The 6,717-nt window shown below is 42.3% G+C and overlaps 1 non-coding gene across 1 annotated transcript; it reads right to left on the reverse strand.

Annotated features, from left to right (window-relative positions):
• Nucleotides 1-2,926: 2,926 nt before the first annotated feature.
• LOC147717841 (U6 spliceosomal RNA) lies at nt 2,927-3,029 on the reverse strand. The gene has a single exon (XR_015296245.1). It is a non-coding gene; the product is annotated as a U6 spliceosomal RNA (small nuclear RNA).
• Nucleotides 3,030-6,717: the final 3,688 nt, after the last annotated feature.

Here is a 6,717-nt window from a genome sequence, read left to right on the forward strand (position 1 = left end):
GGCCTACAGATAATTTTAGGGATCAAGCATTGATCCAGTGTTCATTTTATCTATTGGTGTCATCTTGTACATCCTGTATCAGCGCTAGGCTTTTATTAGTTGTTAGCCGTGACACTTATATTGAGTGGCAGCATTTTCCCTGCACACTTCTTTGTACTGGGAAGGGATTGTAGATGTTTCATACATGTTTTTTTTGGCTAAGCATCATTTACTACTCTCTTTGTTGTTCTTTTTTTAGCGTTTTCCTACGCGTGAAAAGTAGGCTTTTCTAAATCGTGTTTACAAGTAAGGCTGTGACATTTTGTAGAGCTGCTGAGAACTGTGCTGTCTTTCCTCCCGGCTGTGTGCTGGTTTCGTTTGCGCTTAATTTGATATAAAAAGGTTTCCTTTCATAGTGTAACCTGCAAACAAATGTGAAACCCGTATAGGTTTTAAGCACCTAATTTATTTTTGGGTCGCCTTAAAGTGCTTCGGTGCATTTAATTTTTCTGAATATTTAGCCCTTTGTAAGCGCAGTATAAAACTATTAACTATTGTTCGTTCTAACTTAAAATACATGGAAATGTCATCCAGCTTTGAAGCAAATTGGCCTTTTCACGTCAACATGCAGGATAATTAATTTCTTAATAGGAAGGAAGCCAGTAGAGTGTGCAGGTACTTTTCTGTTTTCGTCCTATTCGACTCTTGGAGCGTATTTACAAGTCGTGTGGAAACATACCATCGGGCCCTGGATTTAGGAATGCTGAGCTACAACATTCTGTTCAGGTCGGCCAAATGTACTCTAGTGCTTTGAAAGTTTTTTCCTTACTAAGCGCTGTACGGAACTGATGAGTATTGTCAGGACTTTAAGTGGAATGAAAAAACTGGGGGGTCTCGCAAAGGGGCGTGGCCGACGTAATTAAGGGCGTGGCTTAGAAACACCTAAACTAAAACCCTGTGCTTAGCGTAGTGTGCCGCCCGACTGGTATTGTGCTGTTTCTGTCATTGCATCCAGATATATAATCGGGGCACGAGTCGGGGTGCACACGGGTGGACGGTGTCCACCTACTTTCTTCACTGGGTGGAGGCCGTCCACCCTGCCAGGAAGTTGGACCCCATTGAAAAAGATGCCGAATTCGTCCCAGTGTAATTTCCAAACACCTGGACACTTTCAGCAGCGCCTGCACATAGTTATCTGCTTTCGATCCGCAACAACGTGCAGGCGGGGTCGGGCTCTCTTATTTCTGACTCCTGCTGGGCCCATAACAAAGGCCGACTCTGAGGGGTCATCATGACTCCTTTTGTTGGTGTCTCCTGGCTGGCAGCAATCAGGAGCCTCACATCTAGAAGCTTATGCAGTGGAGGGGAAACAAAGGCTCACACCTTGTTAGAGTTTCACACATACTTAAGAGAGGCAGCTTTTCACTTTGTTCAGGCCCTGTTTAGGGGATATGCATGCACTATAAGAACTCTTAGATGTGTTGATCTTTCCCAGTATTTGCACAAAATAAATAGCATTCATATAGCGCTTACTACACCTGAGGAGGCTTTGTAATAATTTAAATATCAATATTTTTCTTTTGAAGCACTATGGCTAGAGGAAGCTATGAAAAGACAAAAGGCAACATTGTTTTATTTGTAGTGTACACAAGTGTGAATCTTCTGCCTAAATCAGGAGGGTTTGCAAGTATACTCGAAATGTGCTCAAATGTACTCATGATACACCTGCTAAACATCAATGTGAGGGATTAAGATCCGATGTTACTTCTTGTGATGCAACTTCCTGTGATGTCATGCACTCTGATGTCACGCACTGCACGTGCTGCGATGTCACGCGCTGTGATGCCACTTGCATAATGATTAACTAGGTTAGTTCTGTTTTTAGGACTTGTGCCCTGTATCTAATACTAGTAACATTAATTACACCACCAACAGGCCAGGGTTATTGGCTTAGCTAATGATTGTTAGTCGGATAAGATAAATAAGCAACAACTATGGCTTCGTTGATTAAAATATTGAAAAAACTTCAGTTCTGAAGTGTAAAGACTGAAAGAACTATAACGAGCCACTTTGAAGCTACCCAAAGGCAGTAAAGAGTGGTACTGATGCTGCTAAGATCTATGTATTATGTATGAGGGCAAAAATTGACCCTGCCCTCTAAAGAGTATTGTTCACTATAACTTAAAACAAATACCAGCCTGTATACGTTTCAAGTGCCTTTCTTTTTTCAATCCCTGCACAAATTGCAAATTGATACTTGTATAGCGCACTACTCACCCGCAAGGGTCTCAAGGCGCTTGTACGAATACTGCTGTGGAACCCATCCTGGCTTTCCCTGTGAGGCGTCCACTCCTGGGCGAAGGCCAGGCATCCTTAGCGTTGTGGGGGCTGTTGTGGAGATTAAGCAAGCTATTGCCCAGAGTTGCAGAGTGGGACTCCATGATTGGAATAGGCACCGAGGCGAGAATTATCAGGTCTGTGGAATTTTGAGCCCAAGACCCGCCGAGGTGGGGAATTGAACCCTGGTCCCGGGCTAGACTTCTGCATCAGGGTCTGCCGCTCTACCATTGAGCCACACTTCTCCACTCGGAATCATTAATTTCTCAATGTGAGGTCAGTGGAATGCACTGATGTGTTTCTGTTTTTATCCTAGTCCATTTTGGAGCATCTTTACCTAGCGATAGTAGAGCACTGTAGTACATACGTTTTTATTTACTACATCTTTTCCAGCTAGGTCTGCTCTGTATATTTCCTCTGTGTTCCCAAGTTTACCTGCAGGTTTTCGTTTCTGCATTTATTTTCCGAGTACAATAGCATATATGTCAAAGTCTTCATTATATGGTGCCTCATAAAACACTTTTGCAGTTTCTAAGCGCTATCTGCAACAGATCTATATTATTTCTCAAACTCCTTATATATTTTTTACTTTTTGGTAGGTCTCAAATAAAAAAATATGGAACGCTCCACAAATTTGCATGTCATCCTTGTGCAGAGGCCATGCTAATCTTCTCCTTATTGTTCAAATTTTAGAATCTGTGCTGCTGAAGCGTTGGTCGGTGACATCACATCAGATGCGAAACCGACCAACCACCCATCGGCGGTCCTGACACCGCAATTACAATGCGACCACACATGGTGCGATTGCAAACTCAAATTTTACAATGGTAGCCTGTGCGGCTGTCCGAAACCGGCCGCAGCACAAGCTCCCATTGTAAAATGGGAGTTTTTGTATAACCCTGCACCGAGTGGAAGGAACCTCACAGGACAGGGATGGTGCTCCCCCAGGACCACAACCGTAGTCGGTGAAAATCCCTTTACAACAGCCTTGCCATGTCTGAAAGGCCGACATGGAAATACTGTCAGAAACCAACATCATAATCCTGACGGTGGAAACGCCATCCTTAAGGCATTATGGGCAGTTTCTGACTCCCCGACGGGCTCCTTGGGCCCGTCGGAAACGAGTAGGCTTGACCGGCTGGTTTACTCTCCATTCGCCATTGTAATTTGGCAGTCAGAATATAAACCTACCATGTTAGTCGGTAAGCCTCCTACAAATGGTCGGAGGATTACCGACCGACATCGTAATGAGCCCATATGTGTCTAGAAGGGCATTGTTTATTCGCTGTAGGTGATAGAGACTAATCAATTCATATACGCTTTTTCTTTCCAATTTATTTTATTTTGCCTAAATATTTGATGGAGTCTAGTGCCTCACACATTATCACCTTCCCTGCGGGGCACATTCCCCAGCAGTGCTGGGGGCGAGGGGAGGGCGTGCACAGCGCCCCCGTCCTCGTGACGAGCTCATCTCGTCATGCAGTGCGGTGGTCATGTGCTCATAATGAGTTGAGCTTGTCATGACCACACCCGTTCCTTTAGAACTATCGCACAGCAGGGGAATTAGCCCAGCTTGCGAGTGTTCTAACGGTCATGAGGAGCTCAGTTCATCACGAGCACCGTGGCTCATGGCGAGCTGAGCTCGTCATGAGCGTCGAAGGAGTTATTTTGCATTGTTGCCCTGTTTTTTTTTTACCAATAAATGTTTGTGTTCCAGGTGCAGAAAATAATATTTTCCATGTTCTCCCTGTTTTGCCGTTAATAGATAGTTTTTTCTGATTTTACCTTGCACATGCTGTCTCTCCTGTGACTGTGCCTTCTTGCTTCTTTTGCTTCAGCCATATGACACTGAATTTCGGCTGTCTATTTCTAAAACAGACTTTCCAACAGTGAAAACAGTACACCTCTAAAGTTTTATGCTGCTAAAAGCAGTTCATGTTGCACAGAGTTATTTTCCTATATCCCTTTATAGGGCTCTTTAAACACATTCACTGTTAGTTATGTGGCCCTTAACTTCATCTTTAAAAAATGTGATCTTACTTGCTCTTCATCATACCGTAGATGTATATTTTGACATTATGCCGAGGTGACCTCCACGAAGTGCATTTCAGGTATTTTGATACACAATAATGCCACTTTGTAATTTTTATCATTTGGAAAACCATCTCCCACTGTACTCCTAAAACTCTGAATGTAAAATTGCCCTTGGCTTTCTTTCTTCAGAGTGACCCTCTTATTGCCTTCTATTTCCGAGTATAGTCTCCTCCCAGTGTCATCCCTGTCTGCCTCAATCCTTCTCATTGTAATTCTGCAATTTGCTGATACCTCATTTAATTGATCACAACCCTATCCCTGTAATCCACGATTACCTAATCTATGCCAGTCTATGCATCCAAGCAACCATTCACCTGAACCCACGTTGCCCCCGTTAATGAGCACACCGACCTGGTATTAGTATACCACAAGATAAATCGAGTAAATGCATACAATTTGTTCTTGAGAGCGCATTACTAATCGCGGTAACCAAAAATAACTACAGATGAACCACTAACCTTGGGTTCCGGAGTAGCATGCTAATTGTCGTACAGCACCACAAAGCCTCATCAGGCGTAATAAGCGCCATATAAATCCATTCACTATTACAATTTGTCCTTACTGAACCTTGTATCCAGTGCTTGTATGGGTCTCACAAGGAAAGTGCCAAGATTTGTATTCATTGCCAGTGCTGCATCTGTGTTACAGTATATGGCACTTCTTATGGGACCACTTTTGTGCCTGAAGTGTTCTATATTAATATATCCGCTTTCATTTTTTAGCCTCACATCAAATGGCAGTGTCCTACAGCTTGCTTTGAATCCCATTTCTTTGGTCAATTCATGGTAATTAATTTCTTAATGTAAAGAAAGTGGATTGTGCTGATGCTTTCCTGTTGCTGTCAGTTTGTACTCTTGGGACATCTTTATTTAACGCTAGTATCACACTGTAACACATTTGTTTTTATTTATTTAATCCTATTTTGCCAAAGTTTCCCATGCAGTTTATTTTATGTTTCCAAGTCTGGCAACAGCTTTGCATTTCTGTCCTTATCTATGTCCTTATCTAAATGTGCTTCAAAGCTATAGTCACTGTCACTGTTGTAAGTAATACTAATTTGAAGAAGGGTCTGGAAAGTAAACAGAGCCACAATTTCAAAAATTTGGTCTGCAAACAAGCAATAACAATACAAGTAGATATGGCATTGGCTGCCAACCTTTGACAATTCTTTGTCATGGTTTTTGCAAAACAATATTGTTTGTGAAGCTGCCAGCCCCACATCAATCTAAATAAAAAATGGCTAAGGCAAAAATCTTGTTTTGGTCACAAAAAGCACACATTGCCTTAGTACTCCCAGGCACTGAAGGGAACTTCTTTGTGTGTGGATGCACTCCTTGTGAAAGGGCAGCAAGCTGTAACTCATAGTGAAGTCATTCAACGGGTGAAGAGGTCTGACACACTGCCCCTTGATGCTTGCATGTGTGGCTGGAAGAAAAATGTGAATGACACAACTACAGATCAATAGATAATGTATGGGTGAAAAAGTACCTATATTGTACCATCATTTTAGGTTATTCAAAAGGTCTTGGCTAGCACAGACTTAAAAAGCCAATCACTCTGGCATTGGCTACGAGCCTTTGCCTTTGGAAAGAAGGTAAGAAAAAAGAAAGAAAGAGAGGAAGAGGAAAGCTAGAAAACAATAGAAAGAAAAAAGAAATAGTGGAAAAAGAAGCAAAGAAAGAACAAGGAAAAAAGAAGAGAAAAGAAAGAAGAGAAGAAAGAAAGAATGACAGACAGGGTTCAAAAGATAGACCACCCTCATGATCTATATTCAGAGTTCATCTGAGCAACTGGTATGGCGTGAAAAAATAGCAGACTGATAAACAAAGGCCACTTCAAAAATAATTTTACAAAAGCACTGGCAAGAACTGATAAAGCTGGAATGTGCCCTGTACTAACATCTGCTAGAAAGCGTTGTATCATATTAGGTTGTACAAACAAAGGCAACACTATCGTAATAATAAAACAAAAACACTGGCCCTGAAGGGAACTAGTTTGTGAGCTGATGTGCTCCTTGTGAAAGGCTTACATTTAGTCACACAAGTTTTAGTCAGTGGGTAAACCCAGACCTAATCACTTTTAGTAACCCCTTTACCGTGGCCGAAATCGCGCCGCAGTGCTGCGGTTTTGAAAGGTGGGCGGGCCGCGTCAGCCAACGGACGTGACAAAAGCTGCGAACAGGTTAAACTCAGAAGATCTTGGCTAACGCTAGACCTAAAAACAAATATTTCTACCAGTGGTGGGCAGCAGTAACTTGTATTTTTTGAAAGGCTTAGAAAAAGTGTTGAATAAAGCACTATGTTAAAA

The sequence above is a fragment of the Lissotriton vulgaris genome, chromosome 5 (assembly GCF_964263255.1).
Source record: "Lissotriton vulgaris chromosome 5, aLisVul1.2, whole genome shotgun sequence".
Lineage (NCBI taxonomy): Eukaryota > Metazoa > Chordata > Amphibia > Caudata > Salamandridae > Lissotriton > Lissotriton vulgaris.